This window comes from Erinaceus europaeus, chromosome 6 (assembly GCF_950295315.1).
Source record: "Erinaceus europaeus chromosome 6, mEriEur2.1, whole genome shotgun sequence".
Taxonomy (NCBI): Eukaryota; Metazoa; Chordata; class Mammalia; order Eulipotyphla; family Erinaceidae; genus Erinaceus; species Erinaceus europaeus.
In genome coordinates this window covers 42,048,346-42,071,280 of record NC_080167.1, presented here as the reverse complement: position 1 = coordinate 42,071,280, position 22,935 = coordinate 42,048,346, and the positions used below count along the sequence as shown (strand labels likewise).

Here is a 22,935-nt window from a genome sequence, read left to right as displayed (position 1 = left end):
CCTGAAAGACTCTAAACTGTACAAATACCAACAATGAGCTGGGAAAGAGACTTGCTGCATAAGCGGGGAAATATTATCCTGAACATGTAAAGAACCTTTATGTCAATAAGGACACAGCAAACATCTAAACGAAAACTAAGCAAAGGACAGGAACTAGCATTTTAGAAGAGGGAAGAGTTCAAATGACTTAGAGGCATATGCAAAGATGAGAACCTCACTAGGAATCTGGGAAATGTTAATTAAAACAACAATGACATATCTTTTGTCACTCAGATGATATGCCAAAATTTTAAATTAGATAAAAACAAGTGTTGGCAAGGGAGAAACAAGATGGGATTGCTGACTGAAACAGTAACTTTGGAGAGAGATTTGGCAATAAGGAGTAAAGCTGAGGGCATGTACAACTGTGAACTGATAACTTCTTTTTCCATGTGGGTAAGAAGATAACCATAAGAATGTATATAGCAGTACCAGAGGCAACCGAAAACCACCTGCATCGCGGAGGCTGGAGAATTAAGTAGGAGGCCATGTATTTCCGCAGTGGAATATAAGGCAACACAACAGCCAGCACCACACATCTGTCAACTTGAGTAAATCTCAAAAAAATACTGAATAAAATGTAAATCATAAAATCTCATGAAAACTATAATATTGTTTATAGACTATTTCTAATGGGTCTATATATATATATATATATATATATATATATATATACATATATTCTTATATAAGTATCTACCTAGAATTTAAACCCATACCTAGTAATGGGGGGTGTCAATTGAGAAGTTATTTTAAATAAAAATGGGACCTGAAGGAAATATGACTTTATGTTAAGACCTAATAAAGCTAAAGACAGACGTTCAATGTGCTATTCTTATCTATGTTTAGAATTTTTATAGAGGCAGAGAGAGTGAAAGAGACCACAGCACTGAAGCTTCTTCCTCCCATGAGGTAAGAGCCATACTTAAGCGTGGATCAAGTAGAAGCCAAAGCAGCACACACACTATCCAAGGGAAGGTTTTTGGCAGTCCTAAAATGTCTTCAGATGATTATGAGAGTCAAGACACTGTGTTAATTCTAGTAGAGATTTTCCTTTGTGTGTGTGTGTGTGTGTGTGTTTCCTAGAAAAGGAGAGACATTACAGGCAGAGCAAAAGCATGATGAGAGCATGGAGGTTCTAGAACACACAGAAGATTCAAGGAATCAAAATTCGCCCTCAAGTCTCCGGGGGATGGAGATGAGGCTGGTGAGTCCGGAATAAACTTTGAAGCCATGTTAGGAATGTGGCCAAGCTCATCACGGACAAAGGGGAACCATTAAGGCAGTCCTCCCAGTATGACTGTGACTCAGACACAGAGCCAGTGGTCACAGCTGCACACAGAGTCCCCCAGGCCCCAGACCACAGGTGGCTGCTGTCCCCATGAACCTTCAGCAGTGCCAGCATGAAAAGGGGGGAGGACATGGGGTGGTCATTGTCTCGAGGCCATCAGGTAAGGGAGGGCAAATCTATATGGGCCTGGGGGCTTCTGTTCCACTCCTGCTTCTCTATGTCTCTGAGCACAGCAACAGCAGCTCGCCCCCACTCCCTGCTCTACCTCTTCTGCTCAGAACCAGTTGACGGAGGCAGATTTGAAGCAGAGGTTCAAGAGTGAGTCACTGGCTCTCTTTGGCCAAATCAGCATCTAAACCTCTGTATCTGTGGCCACCAGATCATTCCCCTCCTAGCTCTCCTTGCTCCTCCTTGTGGCAACAGTACATCCCAGATTGTTCAAGCATTACAGTCAGAATTTCTCCTCCTTGTGGCAACGGTACATCCCAGATTGTTCAAGCATTACAGTCAGAAAACATTGATACTCACTGGTTAAGGACAACAGATGTTCCCCACCACTGAAAATTCATTTCCTGGCCTAAGAGTCCCGACACCAGGAAGAGCTGCTCAATAAGGTTTTCTCTGCCCAGTCTGCATGGAACTGAAGCCAAGGACAGGTGGAGACCCAGGGTGCACAGAAGGGAGGCGAGTTTGGGCCAGGCACCTCCAGTTTCATCATGAAGCAGAGAAAGCTGGTTTCTTCTGCTGCTTCTTTGGGACCCTTCTCAGACAGCTTCTGGCCCACCTCCTCCTTCTCCTAACCCATGTATGCCATATTAAAAAAAAAAAAGTAAATAATCTTATCAAAACCTAGGCAGACATGCCTGAAGCGCTACAATCCCAGGTTCAGTCCTGAGCACCACCATAAGCCAGACCTAAGCACTGTTCTGGTCTCTCTTCAATTTTCTCCCTGTGCGCCTCTCTAATTTAAATAAAGAAATAAAATATTTTGAAAACTACAGGTAGAAAAACTGAATAGACACTTCTCTAAAGGAGACAACATACAGAGCTAGGGAGGCAGCATTATGTTTATGCAAAAAAGACTTTCATGCCTGAGGCTCAACATCTCAAATTCAATCCCCAGCACCACCGTAAGCCTGAGCTGAGCATTGCTCTGGTCAGTAAACAAAACAAAACAACAACAAAGATGGCCAGGAAACAGAAATTAAAACTATAGTGAGCTCAGAGAGAAGCCTATATAAGAAAAACCAGAAGCAAGTGTTGGTGAGGATGTGGAAAGAAAGGAATTCTTGTGGTGCAGTTGATAGGAATGCAAACCGGCTCTATGGATAGAAGTTTCTCAAAATATTAAAAGTAAATCTCTAAAATAATCTAACAGTTGCATCGCTATTATCTGTTCAGAGAATATTAATGCATTCAAAAAAGATGTTTACACTTCTATGTTCACTGCAAGTTTGTTTACAAATATAAGGAAATGGAAACTACTCCAGTACCCAACAACACATGGTCAGATAAAGAAGCTGAGGGGCATGTACACAATGGAATACTGGTTAGCTACAAGAAGAAATGAAATCCTGCCATTCATGATAATATGAATGGAAGTAGAAAGGGCTATGCTAAGTGAAAGAAGTTAGAAAGAGACAAGTATCAGATAGTCTCACTCATATGTAGGATACAATGAAACCAAGCAAGGGAGCAAAGTCAAAACAAAACCCTGGGTTCTGACGACAGAACTGAGGTTTCCTCGTGGAGAGGGGTGTGGGACAGAGGAGCTCAAATGGACTGTGGTGAAGGGGTGCTGGTACTTTGGGTAGGAATGGTGTGGTATCATACAGTTAGAGTTATGAACCTTTACTTCTAAAACACAGTGTTGCAAACCAATAGTACCTCAATAAAATAAATAAATGATGAGAGAGAGAAGACAAGGAAGGTAGGAAAGAAGTCAGTTTTTATCACCTGGCATCACATTTCCTTTAGGTTTCTGTTTTCATTTTTTTAATATTTATTTATTTATTCCCTTTTGTTGCCCTTGGTTTTCTTATTGTAGTTATTATTGTTGTTGTTGTCGTTGTTGCATAGGACAGAGAGAAATGGAGAGAGATGGGGGAAGACAGAGAGGGGGAGAGAAAGACAGACACCTGCAGACCTGCTTCACCACTTGTGAAGCGACTCCCCTGTAGGTGGGGAGCCAGGGGCTCGAACCGGGATCCTTAACTCTACTCCGGTCCTTGCGCTTTGCGCCACGTGTGCTTAACCGGCTGCGCTACAGCCCGACTCCCTCCTTTAGGTTTTTGATAAGAGTACAATGCAAAGAATTCATTTTCTAGTAAGTCATAGGAAGCAACCCCACTGCAGCAGACAGCAGCAATCTCCCTTCCTGACCTACTGCCATCTTCCTCTGGGGGCATGGGCTTCAGCTTACACAGATCTTTGCAAAATAAAGGAAGTAAAAGCAATAGATTACAAGGGAGGAAGAAGAGTGAGTCACAAAATAAAACCTTTTTAGTACATTGTGGTGGCAAACAAACTTTTATACAAAAATTCAAGTCTCCAAATTTAGACAAAAGTTCAAGTCTCCAACTTAAGGTCTCTTTCTACAGTTAGTTCAATTGTACTCAGAGTCAAGCATAGGAATTAAAGAGAAAGCATTTAGAAACTTCTGCAGGATGTGAAAGCTTCCACACTGACTGATAACTTAAAATATTGGGGCTTTAATGTTTTTATTTCATTTTTTCCAGTATTTCAATGGAATTGTGCTTGCAAATAAATTAATATAAAGTACTGCAGAATTTTTTTAAAAAAATACTTGCTCATCAACTTAAGTGTTAAATGAGATAAGTCAAAAAAGAGAAGGATGAATACCAGATGATCTCACTCAGAGGTGGAACTCAAGAAAAAAAGACAAAATTGAAAACACAAAGTAAAACTTGGACTGGCTGGGGAGTATTACATCAACTCAAAGAACTCTGGAGAAGAAGGGGGAGGGGGAGAGGGTGTAGGTGTCCTAATGCATGGTGGTGGAAAAAGACCTCTACATTGGGGGAGAGAGTGTTCTGCAGACACCTATCATGGGGAGATGAGAACTGTACCTGTGTATCAAAAACTGCTGTAAACTATCAACCCTCTCCATAAAATGATTAAAACCAAAATACTTGTCCATAACAGGTCATTAGGAAAGTACTGCTCTCTCTGTGGATTCCCTGGAAGTAAAGCACTCTACTAAAAAGACAATTTTACTAGTAAATAATGGGGGGGGGGTATGTTTGTTTCTAAAAATCTAAAAGAACTAAACTAAGAAATCCCAGGAAGGTGTTTTGCCATGGTATGTATATGGCCTTGGGTCCCAGTTTCAGCATTGCAATTCACCAGGGTGAGTTTTCCCAATGGCTGGGAAACAGGCCTCTTCAGCCAAGTGATAACTGGCACTATTACCCACTCAAGACTTCATGGATGCTGGAGAAGCACTTTCCCATCATGCAAACTCTATCCAGATGGCTTTGATGAGCCAGTGACACCTTAAAATTGGTGGCAGGAGAGCAGACTTGTTAATAGAGAACAAGGAATGTGCCATCTGTCCATAAAGAAAGGAGGTTAAATACCCACATCTGTTATAGGCTTAATCCAATGGTGGACTTCCAAAGTGCATGGTATGAAAAGACCTGCAGCTCACATTTGTCTTAGTTCAACTTCTGGTATCGACAAGGACACACAGGCAGGGATAACTGCATGGGAGGAATGTGGGAAGGAAGGAAGGTAGGCAAGAAGAAAAAAATGGGGAAGAAGATAAAGGGTTGCTTAAGACATCACAATCTTGTAGCCCAAGAGGCAGCACAGTGGGTAAAGGATCAGACTTGTAGGCTTTGAAATCACGAGTTTGGTCCCCAGCATCACACCTGCCTGAGTGATACTCTGGTTTTCTCTTTCTCTCACTAGCACATAAATTCACAATTTAAAAGAGACTTTGCAATCTTCATTTCAGGGGAACTCTGCTTCTTTCTGAGCATTTATGATGATTAACATTGACCGGAGTTCTCATCCCAACTGTCTGGAGTAATTCTCTTCTCTGCATCCTATTTTCTCATTTGCAAAACTGGAGTTGAGCTATATGATATCACTTTATTCAGTAAACACAGTACACAAGGGGAAACAAACTTAAAGATAAGAAAGCATGTCTCCAAATCAAGGGCTACTCAAAATTTCCCCAATTTACTGATATTCAGATACTGGAAAACATTCATTTGAGCCGTTATTAGGCACTACCATGTGCTAAACAAATGTGACTCCCTGCCCTTGTGCATTCACAGTGAAACAGACTCAGATCTCAACACTATCACTCCAGGATTCTATATCAGCTGCTTTTATTTCTACTCTCGTGTTTTAAGTTTAACTTCCTGACCAAAAGGAAGGAGAAGGAGAAAATGTAAGGGGGAAATTGCCACTATATAAAGCAATCTTTTTTCAAGCCCCCAGCTCCCCACCTGCAGGGGAGTCGCTTCACAGGCGGTGAAGCAGGTGTGCAAGTGTCTGTCTTTCTCTCCCCCGTCTTTCCCTCCTCTCTCCATTTCTCTCTGTCCTATCCAACAACGACGACGACAACAATAATAACTACAACAATAAAAGAAATAAAGCAATCTTTTGAGAAAAGTTACTAACTTATAAAACATTTAACTAAGAGCTTATTGCTAGTATTATGGGCTTATGAAAGAAATTGCCCCCAGGTTCTTTCCAATGACAAATGCTATAGGTTACATATTAACAATGCCAATATTCATACGACATCATTGATGTCCCAGGCACTGTGTTAAACTATTTTGAATGCAGGAAATTTTTACTTTCACAGCAAGCCTAGGATGCAGCTGATACTTCATTCTCATTTTACAGTTGAAAGAACTGAGGCTGAATGAAGTTAAGACTAATTTGCCCAATGACCCATAGCTGCCGGCAAATGACAGCACTAAGATGTGAAGCTAACACTCACATGCTTAACTTTCTTACCTACATATAATGCTTTGCACAGCAAAATAGAACCCAGAATGGGTAAGAATGGCATATGGTAGTGGTGACATTTGGGGAAGACGCATATAAACATTTTCTTCTTCTAACTATCCAAAAATCTATCCAAACAACAAACATGTTTAACTCATGTTAAAATCACACACATAGCCTCAGTCTCCTCCTGCAGGGGGTGGGGGAAGAAGGCTTAAAAGCAGTGGAACAGTGCTGCAGTTCTCTCTCTTTCTCTGTCTCCCATCCTCTCTATCTCTCTGTAACCCTTTGTTAAAAAGAGAAGGAAGGAAGGGAGGGAGGAAAGAAGGAAAAAAAGAAGCTGGCCATTGGGAATGGTGTAGTCATGCAGGTAAGAGTCTGAAAGATAAGCCCGGTGGCCAAAAAAAAAAAAAAAAATCACACACGTGGTTTCTATTTATAGCATCGTGACTACTTGTGAGGCTTCAGATTATATACTTGCATTGTTTTCAAGTATCATAAACAAGACCACTCAATATTCTGGACTTTTCCTTTTTATCCCACACCGAAAAGAAATTTAGATGCCTGGAATATGACTAAGTAGAAGAACATAGAACTTCAGCAATCATGAGGTCTTAAATTCAATCCCAGGGAGTACATATGCCAGAGTGACATGACATTCTCTTTCTTTCTCTCTTTCTCTCTGAAAAAATACATTTTTAAAGTTATTTATAATACTACATGGTTCCCACCACCAGAGTTCTGTGTCCTCATTCCCCTCCAGAAGAAACTGCAATAGTTAGTTCTTCCAAGGTCACAGGTTTGGGTTGACATTATATCTCTCTCTGTCTATACCTGTATCTATATTATTTTTTCTTTTAAAAATACCTATTTTAAATAACTTGAAAAGCAAATCTTATTTGGAAGCTAAAACAGTTTTGCAAAAGACTTTCATACCTAAGTCCCTCAGATCCCAGGTTCAATCCCTGGTACCAGATCTGAGCAGAGCTCTAGTTAAAATTAAATGAATTAAACAAAAAGTAAATTTTATTTAACTGATACACATTTTCACTTTGGCAACAAATGCCTTTAAAGTACAACCGTAAAGTGAGAAAGTAGTAATTTACAAAACTCCTACAAAGACAAATGTTTGCTGGAACCTATCAGTTCTGCAAAGGAAGCTTCAGTGGTGCCTCTCCACAGGCCTCTCAGTAAGCTCAGTACAGAGTCACAGTGGAGGAGACCTAAGGGACAGAGTCCCTTGATACCTGTGGTTCTCTCATCAGGCTGGAGGGTGGTGGAAGCATTTCTGCTTCTGAAAGTAAAGGAGGTTGTGAGACCTCCCGCTGAGTTGGCCTGAGTGCCACCCGGGTGTGGGACAGACTGGTTAGCAGGCCCACCCAGCTGGTGGTGAGCTGGGCTGTTCACAAGAAGCTTTTATTCTCTTAGAAACATGAACTAGCTGGCTGGTGGTGTGAAGCCTGCAAAGGGAGCTCCCCTGCTGAGCTCATGCAAGTCAAAAGCTTGTACTCAAATGCAGGGAATAAATCAGTGTCTTTCTGCTCACTTTCCCTCTAGGCTGCAAGGCCTCTAGGGAACAGGTCATTCCCACCCAACCCAGGGCTGTCCCCAACCCAAGCCTGTCCACAGATGACCCAGGATGCTGTCCCTCCACCATCACTCCTCTGCTGGGAAAAATTTCCCTACCTGGTCTAATTCCCCAAACAAGTGGGTACTGTCAGGGACCTGGGAAATGCCCACCGAGTGCTCTGCACCCAGGCTCATATGGGCAGGGGCTGAATTCTATCCTGACATGTGTGGTTTGATGTGGTGTGTGTGTGTGTGTGTGTGTGTGTGTGTGTGTGTGTCTGTGTGTGTGTGTGTGTCTGTGTGTGTGTCTGTGTGTGTGTGTCTGTGTATACAGAGGATGAGAATAAGTACAAGTATGTCTCAGCCCTGCAGCAGTGTTGGGTATTATTACTGATCAATATGTTAATGTCATTTAGTTCATTAATATCAATCATAATTATAGCAGCAATATATTGTCTCATTATATTTTTATATTTATATATTATATTGTCATATACAATATATATGTTTTATCATATAAGTGTAAACAACTAAAAATTTCCAAAACTACTCCAGTGAGACAAAGGTTAGGAATTCTTAAAGGCTATTTTTTTTTTGTCTCCAGGGTTATCATGGGGGGCTCAGTGCCTGCACTATGAATCCACTGCTACTGGAGGCTATTTTTTCCCTTTTGTTGCCCTTGTTGTCTTATCGTTGCTGTTATTATTGCTCATTGCTCTCATCGTTGTTGGATAGGACAGAGAGAAATAGAGAGAGGGGGAAGACAGAAAGAGGGAGAGAAAGATAGACACCTGCAGACCTGCTTCACCACTTGTGAGGCAATCTCCCCTACAGGTGGGGAGTCGGGGGCTCGAACCAGGATCCTTACGCCAGTCCGTGTACTTTGTGCTACGTGTACTTAACCCACAGCACTACTTCCCGGGGCCCTTAAAGGCTATTTTTAAGTTCCTGATTTTCCATTTAATTTTTATTACTTGTGTCATTCACAAACTAACAGTTATTTATTGATCCAGGCACTAAGCCAAATACCATCATGTATAAGCTCAGTAATTCCTCACAGAACTGTGATTGTATGTCCATTTGGCAAATGGGAAAAGTGGGGGAGCTAGAGAAACAGCTCACTTGAATAGTCTGCTACTTTGCCAAGTACATGACCGAAGTTCAAGTCTGCCCTCTACAGCACTGAAGGAACCTTCAGTGTCTCTCTGTCTCTCTCTCTCTGTCTCTAGGTAGAAGGAAGGAAGGAAAGAAGGGAGGCAGGGAGATGGGGGTTGTGTCAATGAAACAAAGTGATATTTTGATATTTAGATAATATGTCTTCCTTTCACCCTGCAGGCAGGGACCAGGGGCTTTAACCTGGTTCCTTGCACGTGTTAACATGTGTATTCAACGTGATGAATTACCACCATGCCAATGTGTCTTTTTCTGTTCTTTCTTTTAAAAAAAAACTTTATTGGGGGATTAATGGTTTATAGTCGACAGTAAAATGCAGTCGTTTGTACATATGTAACATTTCTCAGTTTTCCACATTTCTATTCAACCCTCATTAGGTCCTCCTCTGCCATCATGTTCCAGGACCTGAACCCCCCACCCATGTGTCTTTTTCACGTGTAGGTTGAGTAGGGAAAAATGTGGTAGTTGGCAAATGATTAACCATTACTAGTTGAATATACTCTCCAGAGTATCTAACAAGGCACTATGAAATGTGTACAAGGCAGTTCTCATTATCAAGCCTAAAACTTGGGGTATGTATGACTCCAACATTCTTCCACAGGGTAGATTTCATGATCATTGCAATACTGAATATAACAAAAGTGTAACAAATTTGCAAGGCAAATGTTACAGAATCTTCCATTTCCTTCTGTGCACTGGAAACCTCTTAGAAGAGGAGAATGTGTCCTAATCGTTTTGTTACGTCCATTGCCAAGAACAGTATTTGACATTTACTAATGGTTAATAAAATGCTTGCTGGAGATGTTAAGTAAGCAAACCATGGATCCTACAATTAGTGTATGGATAGCAAATATATTTCAACTTACAACAAATACAGACAGATTGGCAACACCTGTGGCTGCCTAGTGGCTAGAATTCTGAGGCTTCATTTGGGGCTCAGTGAAGAAGAGGACAATTGCCAACATCAATTATTAATGCCCAGCATAACTGGGAAGGAGAAGAAGAAAATTTCCAGGTTAAGGTCTACCTAACTATCCAAAGGAGGTCATAATTTACATAGGTTTTTCTCTATAATGTAAACAACCAGTTATTAAGAATTACTGACTGCTTAATACCATGCAATGCTTTGGAGTTTGTAAGAACTTCACAGACATATGTACTTGGGTGTCTCTTCTCAATAAAATTTACCAAATTGGGGGTCCAGGTGGTGGTGTACTCAGGTGAATATGCACTGTACCAACAGCAAGCCGCCACTTCACACTTGTAGGGGGGAAGCTTCATGAGTGGTGAAGCAGTGCTACAGTGTGTGTCTCTCTCTCCCTTACAATCTACCCTCCCCTCTCAACTTCTCTCTGTCCTATCAAATAACTGAAAGAAGAAAAAGAAAAGGAGAAACAGTCACCAGGAGCAGTGTTGAATCTTCTTTGTCTTTTCTTTGTTTTTGTTTTTGTTTTTGCCTCCAGGGTTTTTTCTGGGGCTCAGTGCCTGCACTACGAATCCTCTGCTCCTGGAGGCTAATTTTTCCCTTTTGTTGCCCTTATTTTTTATCTTTGTTGTTGTTGTTGTTATTGCTATTGTTGTTGTTGGATAGGAGAGAGAAAAATCAGAAGAGTAAAGGAAGACAGAAAGGGGGAGAGAAAGACACCTGCAGACCTGCTTTCACCGCCCGTGAAGCGACCTCCCTACAGGTGAGGATCCGGGGGCTTGAACCGGGATCCCTATACCAGTCCTTATGGTAAAATTTTATGGATGCTTCTTCCTTTTTTTAAAAAATATTTGTTTATTCCCTTTTGTTGTCCTTGTTTTATTGTAGTTATTGTTATTGTTATTGATGTCATCATTGTTGGATAGGACAGAGAGAAATATAGAGAGGAGGGAAAGACAGAGAGGGGGAGAGAAAGATAAACACCTGCAGACCTGCTTCACCGCCTGTGAAGCGACTCCCCACCAAGCAAGCCCCTGCAGGTGGGGAGCTGGGAGCTTGAACCTTTGCGCCACCTGTGCTTAAGCCACTGTGCTACTGCCCAATTCGCATATAGATGCTTCTAGTTACTCTTAAATGCTGTGAATGCTCCTAGGCCAATAAAAACAGTTATTTCTAAATTCTTTGGGCTAAATTCCAACTATAAAAGGAAGGTAACAGTACCTCTAGAATTGCTGAAAATTAACTGAGTTAACAGATGTCAACCACTAAGTACTATTCCCTACACAAGGCAAGCATTCAACAACTGTGATGGTTTAGTCAGTATCACTAACACTATTTTTACTCTTTCCCCAGGCCCAACTATGACTCGAGAAAACTGAAAAAAGTCATTGCAAAATGTGAAATTGACCTTTGTTTCACAAGTCAGAAGACAGACGACATTGAACTAGAGATAGATCTTACTACAAACATCTAAGTACAAAAATGGTTTTGTTAAAGGGATAAAGGGAGGGCATCCTCTATCCCCACTGAAATTGCCATGTCTTATCTTAACAATGAATTGATAAGAAATCATGATTATTCAGGTAAATCAAACTTTTATTGAAAACAAACCGTGTTAGAGAAAGAGAGCGAGAGACAAAGAGAGAAAAGGTTAAAAAATGGTCACATGGTGGTCCCAAGAGGGAGTGAGCAGGAGAGCAAAGTGAGCAAAGGAAGAGACATACATGATGCTGTCTGAGCGAGAGAGATATGAGAGAAGAAATAAGAGGAGAGGAGAGAGCCTAAAAGTCTTAGGTTCCTGGGCTATAAACTCAAAACCCCTCCTACACCTCCCAAGCCACACCTGTAACCATTCCCATTTCTGGGTGGTCCTTCTCTCCCTCAACAGTTTCAATTATGAAAAAATACAAGGGTAGAAATTAAGAAGATTCGTGAGCCGGGCGGTAGCGCAGCGGGTTAAGTGTTCGTGGCCAAAGCGCAAGGACCGGCATGAGGATCCCAGTTCGACCCCTGGAACCACCTGCAGGGGAGTCACTTCACAGGCGGTGAAGCAGGTCTGCGGGTGTCTATCTTTCTCTCCCCTTCTCTGTCTTCCCCTCCTCTCTCCATTTCTCTCTGTCCTATCCAACAACGACATCAATAACTACTACAACAAAAAAAAAAAAAAAAAGGGCACCAAAAGGAAATAAATAAATATAAAAAAAAGAAATTAAGAAGATTCCTTATAGAAGGCCTGCTAATGAGCTGCTATGACCATAGAAGCAAGAGAGTGTCAGCAAAATAGTTCACTCATAGTGTGAAACCCAGGTTCAAGCATGGCCCCTACCACAATGAAGAAAGCTTAAGCGCAGGTGGGCGTCGATAACATAATGGTTATGCAAAGAGATTCTCATGCCTGAGGTTCCAAAGTCCCAGGTTCAATCCCATGTACCACCATAAGCCAGAGCTGAGCAGTGCTCTGGTGTAAAAAATAAACAAAACTTCAGTACTGTGGTTTCTTTCATTCTTTCTGGCTCTTTGCTCATATTTATCTGAAAGAAAGAAAAAAAGAAAGAAAGAAAAGAAAATTGAAGGAAGCAAGGAAGGAAATGGAGGAGAGGAGGGAGAAGGGAGGGGAGGAGAGAGGTTCAAAAAAATTTAAATAAATTTTGGGCCCTCTCTTATGGGTAGAGGTCAGGTTCTCTGAGTTTTTTTTTTTTTCCAATTTTTTTGGTAGGACAGAGAGATTGAGAGGGGGAGGGGAAGACAGGGAGAGAGACACCTGCAGATTAGCTCCACTGCTTGTTGGGTGACCCCCCCCCCGAACATGGGGTGCCCGAGGTTTAAACCAGGATCCTTGTGTGGGTCCTTGCGCTTGGCACCATGTGTGCTTAACCCAGTGCACCACTGCCCAACCCCCTCCTCTGAGCTTTCTTTTGGTAAATAAGATGCCTGAACCATGAATGGGGAGTATCATAACAGCTATGTGTAGTTTGTGACTCTGTGAACAACAACAACAACAACACACACACACACACACACACACACACACACACACACACACGCATGCACGCACGCACGCACACACGCACACACACACACCTGAAGACAATTTGAGATTCCCAGACAAATGTGGCCAAGAGAGAAAAGTCACCCTATTATGCTCAGGAAGACCTGGCTTCCTGACTCTGCTGCAACAGAAAGGATGCAATGTGGATTCTGAGAAGACAACTTATCTGGAGACCCCAAATGTCTGTCCCTGTTTTTAGGCTCATCTCTTTCACTGTCATATTTTAGGAGTCAAAGCTGTCACTGTTGGACAAAGCCTGGATTCCTGATCTCCCGCACACTGGCCAAAATTCCCACTCAGCCCTTATGCTGTTGTCCTTATGGTGACTATTCCAAGTGCTGTGAAGACAGGCGGTGAGGATTAGATGGCTAGTGGATGCAAAAGCACTCAGTGACTGAGAGACTGAGTTTCCCTGTTTCATTTTTCAGAAAAAAGAAAAACATGTTTAGTATGACATAAAACAAACTCACCAAGTGCCTGTTCCTTTAATCCTGAACACCCTTGCGCGTTTTAAGGGAAACCAGACCATATGGTTCAGATTTCAGTCACAAATAAATCAGCATAATGTTTGTTCAGTAAAAGCTGTTTTATGCTCTCATTTTTTATGGGCCTTTTCTAGCCCAGGTCCTAAAATAATAACAAAAATAATAATAAAAACTAATTGTGTTTTGCTAAGGGTAAATAAACTCTGGCTTAAACCCTTCTATCCACTGTGGACTGAGGGGCAGGGGGAAGGGAGAGTCTGTGGTCAAAGCTAAAGGAACTCACTCTCTGGCTCAAACACTTACATGGAACTTGAACATGGAGGCCGAATCCACAGCAAGGAAAGTCAGGACTTAAATGGGTAAGGTGGGAATTATTAAATGTAATAGGAGTTATTACAATGGTGGGAGCAAGAGACTCATCCCTCTTCTCTGTTGGAGCTCATATAAACAGAAGCAAAGTTCTGCTGGGGCTTCCTGCAGATCACAGTCTACTCTTTCTAGTAATATGGTGCCTCAAGAGACCTAGGCACACAAAAAGTAGACAGTGACACACAGCCTGTGGTCACACTGCTGCCACCAATATTGAGAGACTAGCTGTTCGCAAGTCTCCACAACCATCCTCATGCAGGATCCCTCTGCTTGTTTCATAAAACAGAGCTTATCAACCACCAGGTTCCAGATGTTAGCATGATGCCGACCAGACTTCCCTGGACAGACGACTCCACCAATGTGTCCTGGAGCTCCACTTCCCAGAGCCCTTCCCCACTAGGGAAAGAGAGAGACAGGCTGGGAGTATAGATTGACCTGTCAATGCCCATGTTCAGCAGGGAAGCAATTCCAGAAGCCAGACCTTCCACAATGACCGTGGGTCCATACTCCCAGAGGGATAAAGAATAGGAAAGCTATCAGGGGAGGGGAGGAGATACAGAGTTCTGGTGGCGGGAATTGTACGAAGCTGTACTCCTTGTATCCTATGGTTTTGTCAATGTTTCCTTTTTATAAATAAAAATTAAAAAAAAAAAAAAACAGAACTTCAAACAACCTTTCCAAAGCCTTCCATCTAGGACAACTATGTGACAGGGAAATAGGACAATGCAGCAAACTCTCATGCCTGAGGGTCAGAAGTTCTGGGTTCATTCCCTGAAATCACCACTATCCAGAGTTGAGCAGTGCTCTGGTTATAAACTAATGGTGTTCTATCTACCTGGCTATGAAAACCTCCTCAGTTCATCAGCTTGCATCCCCTCACCAAGGTCACCACCTTCTCCTGTGTTCATCAGCCCCTGCTCTCCGTTTTTTTTTTTTTTTTTGTGATTCACAACATCATAAAATAACAGGGGTACATTACACACTGTTCCCACCACCAGAGTTCTGCAACCCCATTGCCTCTATTGGAAACTGTGGTGATTCTCCCAAGCTCAGATAAAGGTTGACTATTCTATAACTATCTATCTATCTATCCATCTATCTACTTACTACCTATTTTTTGGTCCATTTTTTTGTATGGCCCTGCCTTCTCTTCCATTTTAAGTCACAGCTACATCCATTACTACTTCCGAATGTCTTTCCTTTTTTCCTCTTTTCTCTCAAGGCACTGATGGAATTGGAGCTCAAAGCCCTCTGGTCATCTTCACCTAACATTTCTCCCCCTCTTGGAGTATAGACCAAAATTCTTTTTGAGGTGCAGAAGGTAGGAGGTCTGACTTCTGTAATTAGTTCTCTGCTGGACATGGGTGTTGGCAGGTTGATCCATACCCCCGACCTTTATCTATCTTCCCTAGTGACTTCCTTTCCTTTTTTAAAATGGTTGAAGTATCAAAAGACAAAGATGATGGCCACCCAGTACACTGTAGAGGGTGTGTGTGTGTGTGTGTGTGTGTGTGTGTGTGTGTGTACTGTGCAACTTCCCAACAGAGTGGCTGATGAGAACCTGCACATACTGCAGAGTCCAGCATCGCTGCAGAGCACTGTATCATGAGTTTCTAGTCCAAAAATTTTTCAAAATTCCCAGTGTGGTGCCCACTGAGTCTGTATCACTTCTGAACCACATAAAGTTAAAAGATGGGGTCACCAGTAATATTATTTCATCTATGTGAATTCTGAGACTCTATATAAAAATAAAGAAATTTGCAGTTTAAGAAATTAAAAAGTTGTTATCCACTCATATATTGTGGTGGGAATATGCAGTGGTCAGCTATTGAGTTCTCGGAAAAGTCATGACATATTTTCGCATAGAAAAATATGTCATGACTTTTCTGACAACCCAATACTTTGGGAGACCAGGTGGCAGTTTCTTACAAATTAGAAGTATACACTTGCACACTCATTCAATGCACACTCATTCAATCCCTAGATACTTACCCTGGAGAAATCAAAACAGGTTCACCAAACAGAAAAAAAAGAAAAGGATTTGGACAAGAATGTACATAACAGTTTAGTCCTTAAAAGCTCAAATCTGGAATCAGTCAGATGTCTCATAAGAAAAATAAATAACCTGTGATGTACTCATACAATGGAATCCAATGCAATTAAAAAAAAAAAAAAGAACAAACTACTGAAACTCACAGCAATGGGAATATATCTGAAACATACTCTGAGAGTGAACATATCTCTAAATTTGGGGTCTCAGAACCATTTCGCATCTAAAATTCTGATGACTCTCTGGGCTAGGAAGGATGTGCAGCAATACTGCACAGGACTTGCATGCAGGAGGTTGCAGGTTTTTGCTTGTTTGACTATTTGTTCGTTGCCATCAGGGCTACTACTTGAGCTCCATGTCTACATGCTTCCTCCACTCAGGTGGACTTGTTTTAGAGGGTGAGAGAGAAGAGAGAGGAACGGAGAGAGAAGAGACACCACAGCACCACTTGACCACTTGTGAAGCTTTTCATGTGGAGGCCAGGGGCTCAAGTCCAGGCCTAGCTCATGGTTAAGTGAGTGTTCTACCAGGACAGCCATCTTTAGCCCTCTCACTCTCACCCCACTGAGGGCCTAGCTTTGATATCTGGCATCAGAGCTGAGCAGTGCTCCGGTCCAAGTTAAAAGATAAAACTTTGAGGGATGGCAAAAGTTTTTGTTTATGTAAGCAATGTTTTATACTCACAGAAATTAAAGTGAGGACATTGCAAATTGCGGACTAATTCATTCTGAACCACAAATCAATGTAGATTAGCAACATAATTTTTCAGAAAATAACTGTATTTCTAAAACATCCCATAATTAATAAGAATGATTTTTTTCCCACATTTTTGCAAACCCTAGGATTTATAAAAATCATTTAGGATTAACAGAACTTAGGTGATATTTCATATCAGCTTCTGTAATCAGTTGGTTGTGGTATGTTTTAGCAGTTAAAATGCATGAAGAAAACTGAGCCTCATACAGATGTGGCGTTGGAAAGTGGAGAAATATTTCAATACCTGTCTCAGATAGTTATGTTTACTCATCTCTGAGCTTTACAAATGGTAGGGTTTTTTTGTTTGTTTGTTTTGTTTTGTTTTTTAAGATTAGTTGCAATGTGGAACCTGAAACATTTTCAAATTCAGCTCCATGACAATCCATTGGTAAATGTGTACCAGAAATGGAACACTAGTCAACCCTGTAGGATTGTGCAACATCATCCAAGATGGGAACTTTGAAAAAGAATGATTCACTGATTTATGCAAAACATTCACCTGTCTGTGCATGTTATTATACAACACTTTAAAAGTCTTATTTGGGGCCTGGGACATAGCTCATCCAATAGGTGGTGTGTGCAAGGCCCTGGGTTTGAGCCCATGGGAGCACCATGGATGGTGCAGGGAATGTTATAGATGGTAGAGCAGTGATTCACTGTCCCTCCTCTCTCTGTCTCTCTCTCTCTCAAAAAAAAAAAAAAGTAATATGAATAGAAAAAAATGAACTAAGGAGGCCACTCAGTGATGTCAGTCACGTGTAAGGCCCTCAATTTGAGCCATTTACACCATATGGGAGCATCAGTGGGTAGTACAATAGTGCAGTGATGTCTCTCCCATGTCTGTGTCTCTCACTTCTTCTTCTTCTAGCATTTGCCCTTCTTCCATAGCCAGTCAACAGCATCAGGTTGAGCCTGATGTAAAGTTTCAAGACCTCCTTTGAATCTGGAGAGGTGGCAGTCGTTGACTATGTGGGTCATAGTCTGTCTGGAGCCGCAGGGGCAGTTCGGGTGTCTCTGGCTCCCCAGCGATGGAACATAGCAGCGCACCGGCCATGGCCTGTTCGATAGCGATTGAGGAGGGCCCAATCATAACGTGCTAGGTCAAAGCCAGGTTGACGCTTGCAGGGGTCTGTGATGAGGTGTTTGTTCTTTACCTCAGCTGACTGCCAACTCTGTTTCCAAGAGTCTGGAACAGAGAAGTTCAGTGTAGGCGTAGGGGACCAGATTGGGTGTCTCTCACTTTTCCTCTCTATCTCTCTGTCTAAATAAATAAATGAATAAATGGGACTGGGTTGGGGTTTCACCCACATGCCATTAAAAAAAAAAAAAACTTCATGTGCTAACATCAAATTTTTTAAAAATCACCCAGTTCATCAGAAAAACTAGATTGTTTTGGAAACTACCAAGTTACAGGAGGAAAAAATTTTTTCAGTGCATTTGAAATCTCACATTTACCCATACCAACAAAATATCATTCGTTTCCCTTGCTATTAATAAATAAATTAGCAAACAATTGTTTTCTTTAGAAGTGACAGCTTCACTCGTTGGCCACATTCTCAGAGCCTAAATAACTCTGGTTCGTCTGTCATTTGTTGTTTGAGGTATAAATGCTATTCTGTGGGGGAGGGGGAGAGGACAAGGGGGAAGAAGCTCACTTAGCTTGCAACTCAAATAGTAGCATAAGTGTTTCTCCTGATAGCAAATTGCTCCATGGACTTCTGGCTTGATCCCTGGCATCACATGTGCCAGAGTGATGCTCTGCTTTCCTTATATCTTCCTCTCCTCTCTGCCCCATGTGAAACTCTGCCTCTCTCTCTCTCTCTCTCTCTCTCTCTCTCATGTAATAATAAAAAAGGCTTTTAAAGGGCTCTCCCTGGAGGCAGTCATAGAAACAAATAAGTAGCAGTAACATTTTAAGCTTCCCATTAATTCAGGGGCCAATTTTTAATAAGATTAGTTATTTTTACCATTTCATCAGGAACATGTTTAGGTAATATCTGCTTCTTTCTCTAAAAATACAAGTTGAAGAACACAATGCAGGCTGGTGAGTTAGCTCACTAGAGTAGTGTGTTGCTTTGACATGTGCATGAGCCAGGTTTGAACTAGGCCACCACCAAACTGAAGGAAATTTTGGTGCTGCAGTTTCTCTCTCTCTCCCTCTCTTTCCCTCTCTCTGTCCTTCTTTGTCTCTATCTTTAAAAAAAAATGCAACACCTGTGTATAGTTTGGTGTCCCTGAATTAATTCATGTTCAGGCACCGGAAGTCTTAGCCTCTGAACCACCTATGTAAAGGTCAGTAGAGCTGAGGAGAAATGTCAGGGTTATGAAATTAACTATGACATCCTGGATCCCCTGAAAGGGGTGCGGATGCCCCCACAACTTTACAAAATACACTCTGATTAATAATATTCTCCTACTTATCAGAAAGAAGTCTCACACAGAAGGACGTATATAGATTCCACTTATATACAATTCTAGAACAGACAAGTCATCTATGATGGGGGAAAAAAATCAGAGCAGTTGCCTTGGTGAAAGGTGTGGTATGAATGACTTGACTAGTGAGTACCTCATGAAGACCTAATAATGGCAGCTTTGCTGCAGCTCAACAAATATCCTCTTAAAAACTCTGTTAATCCGTGAATGTAAATTTCACAGTGCTAGCACATCCTGTAGATCTACTTAATGACATGAATGCTTATGTATTCAGGGAGTTCAATCCAGCTTTCTTAGAAATGCATCCCAAAATAAGACAGATTAAAGCAGCATTTCTCAACTTGAACACTGCTGAAATTTGGTAGCAAAAAATTCTTTGTTGGAGGAGCTGTCCTGCACATGGATGAACTGGGCAGTGTTCCTGGTCCCTGCCCACTGGAAGCCAGTCATGCCCCCATCCACTAGAACAACCAAAATTGTCTTCACACATTTGTCAAGTGTTCCCTGAGAGGGCTGAATCACCCTTAGTTAAGAACCACTAGACTAAAAGGCAGGACGAATGGGTAGGTGATAAAGCAAATATACTAATGGCAATGGAAGGTGGTGAGGTGCTAGATGTGGCTGCATGTGTGTTCCCTGTACATTCTCTCAAGTTTATTTATTTATTTTATTTTTTATTATCGTTATTTTACTTATTGGATAGAGACAGCCAGAAATCTAGAGGGAAGGGGGTGATAGGAAGAGACAAAGAGACACCTGCAACATTGCTTCACCACTTGCAAAGCTTTCCCCCTGCAGGTGGGGACTGGAGGCTCGAACCCGGGTCTTTGCACATTGTCACATGTGTGCTCAGCCAGGTGCACCACCACCCAGTCCTCTCTCAAGTTTATTTATAGAATTTGAAATTCTTCGTTTTAAAATGTCAGGTAAGCATCTGGGTGCTGTCCTGAAGAACACAAACATCTAATTTCAAAGAGGTATATTCATCCTCATGTTCACGGCAGCATTATTCTCAATAGCTAAGAGTTGGGAAAAAATCCACCAGCAGATGACAAGATAAAGAACTGTGGTCTATATACACAATGGGACAATATTTGGCTATAAATAAAGATGAACTTTAAAGGTTATTGTGCAAAGTGAGCTAAGTCAGAAGAAAAAGAAAGACAAACTCCGTATTGTTTCACTCATTTGTGGAAGATAAGGAAACAAAATAATGAACAACACATAATAAATAAAGAAATAAATGAATTCTTAGAGTAGTAGGACAAAAATAATGGTTACTAGAAGGGAAAAGGGTTTAATGGGTAAACTGAAGGATGAAGGGTGGAAATCAGATTTTTGGTAGAACTGGAAAATGGTGTAGCCCCTATGGAAAACAGCAAGGAGAATCCTCAACAAATTAAATTGGCCACTAGGGAAAGACAGAAACAGGCCAGGGGTATAGATCAACCTGTCAATGCCCATGTCCAGCTGAGAAGCAATTACTAAAGTCAGACCTTCCACCTTCTGCACCCCATAAAGAACTTTGGTCCAGGAGACCAGGTGGTGGCACACTTGGCTAAGCATATAGTACTAAAAGCCAGGACCCACGTTTGAGTCCCTGCTCCCCACCTGCAGGAGGGATGCTTCACAAGCAGCAAACCAGGTCTGCAGGAGTCTCTCTCTCTTTCCCTCTCTAGCTCTCCCTCCTATCCAATTAAAAAAAAAGGAAAAATGGATGCCAGTAGCAGAGGATTTGTAATGCTAGCACTAAGCCCCAATGATAATCCTGGAAGCAAAAAAAAAATTTTTTTTTTCTTTTTTTTTTTTTTTGGTCCATAGTTCCAGAGGGAAAGATGACTAGAAGGGTCTGAACTCCAATTACATTAGGTCCTGGAAAGAGAAGAGGGAAAAAAATCTAATTGTGAAAGCTGATAAATTAGAAAACTATTACCTTGACATTAATAAAAGTAGATTTACCTACAAATTTAAAAAATTATGAAGCCATCTCCTTTGCATAATCTTTGGTGGAACTTTAAGATATCATAGTCACAGATGACTGGGTGCTCAGAAGTTGGAGACAGCAACAGGTAAATCCAGTATTGAGGGTGCCGTGGCAGGGAAAGATGGAGACACATGTTAAGTGTGAAAGGTCTCCAGTGGTATGACTGAAATGGAAAACAGCACTTGTTCTGTGGAGCTACAAGGGCAATGACCTGGCACTTTACCTGGTGTTCCCACCCGGATACAAGTGTCACTTGGTAGTACACCTGAAATATATATAATATTATCAAACAATGTTACTTCAATCAATTAATTACCAAAAATGGGTAAAAGATGTTATCATATCTCAAGTCTTATTCTTACACTAAAATTATATTGTTAATACTTAACCAAAGTATAGTATGTCATTAGAATCATTCGTTTTGAATGCTGTCTAAAAAAGTTCCAGATTAGAAAGAATTCTCATGTTTTCATTCTCCTCTCTATAGACACCTGGGTTATTTCAAGGTTCTGGTTCTACTGCTGCAGATATGTTTTAATTTATGACCTCATCTATCAGTCTTGTATATTGATTTTTTTGCCTTGCAGTCACACTTAGAAAACACTTAGATAATGCTTTTTTATAGCTAAAATGAGATCAAAATGTACTCATATTTTCTTCTAGTACCTTCAGTCTCATTTTCTACAATTGATCATGTAATCCTTCTAAATAGAACATAGACTTTGTTTTCTAATATTGTTCATTACAGAACCATGTTTAAGAGATTATTTCTTCTCTCAGATGGCTATAATATTCTCTAGTCATTACAAATACCTCTTTTGACCCCAGTGAAATGACCAAAAATATTCTCCAGAATAATTCTTCACTGCTTGAAAAATTCCCCCCTTTTGGGGGGGGTCACACAGGCCTGGGGCTCTGTGCTTGCATCATGACTTCACCACTCTCAGTGGCCTTTTTTCCCTTTTTATAGAGAGAGGGAGAGATGGGAGAAGAGGGAAGAGGAAGAGAGGGAAGGGGGAGGAGAAGGGGAAGGCAGGGGAGGAAGAGGAGAAGGGGAAGAAAGGGGAGGAAGAGAAGAAGGGGAAGGAAGGGGAGGGGAGGGGAGAGGACTACAATATTGCTTCACTGTTTGTGAAGCTTCACCCTTGCAGGTGAGGATCAGAGACTTAAACCTGGTCCTTGCTTTTGTTAGAGTGCACTCTACCAGGTATGCCACTACCCAGTCCCAACTTATTTTGTGTTCCATAGCCTTCACCACATTCTTCTTCACACCAGAGCTCTTTCTAGGTATACATCCAACTTTACTGACATATTATAAATCATAATGGTTCTCACAAGCAGTCAGACACAGATTCAAGGTATAGGTTCTAGAACTTCTTTGTGTTTCAGAAAATTAAAGAAGAAACAGGAGGAGGAGAAGGAGAAGGAGAAGAAGAAGAAAGACATTCTTGCTACAAGTCGCAGAAATGAATCTTACAACTTATTGAGCTTCTTGGTAAGGCTACCTGGGCTTGTCAAAAAAAAGTTGGGTGCAAATACATAGTGCAAACCCCAGTAACTTTGTACACTAAAGAATAGGCACAGAACAAGAAAACATTGTTTTACTTCCCTTCAAGCTTCAGAGAAAGTCAAGTCATCTCTGACCCCAAGGTCAACAAGCTTGTTATAAACCTTGTTAAATGCCTTCAGGAATGTGGAAAACTGCTTCCACAAACTGTTGGCTTTGTTCATTAAGTCCTTTTCTTCTTTTTTTCCTCTTTTTTTATTTTTATTTATAGAAACACTGACAAAACCATAGGATAAGAGGGGTACAACTCCACACATCT

At 41.3% G+C, this 22,935-nt stretch overlaps 1 protein-coding gene across 1 annotated transcript in view; it reads right to left on the bottom strand.

Moving 5' to 3' along the window:
• The window catches only part of KIF26B (kinesin family member 26B), a 566,510-nt gene that overhangs the window by 452,775 nt on the left and 90,800 nt on the right, over window positions 1-22,935 (bottom strand). The window lies entirely within an intron of this gene.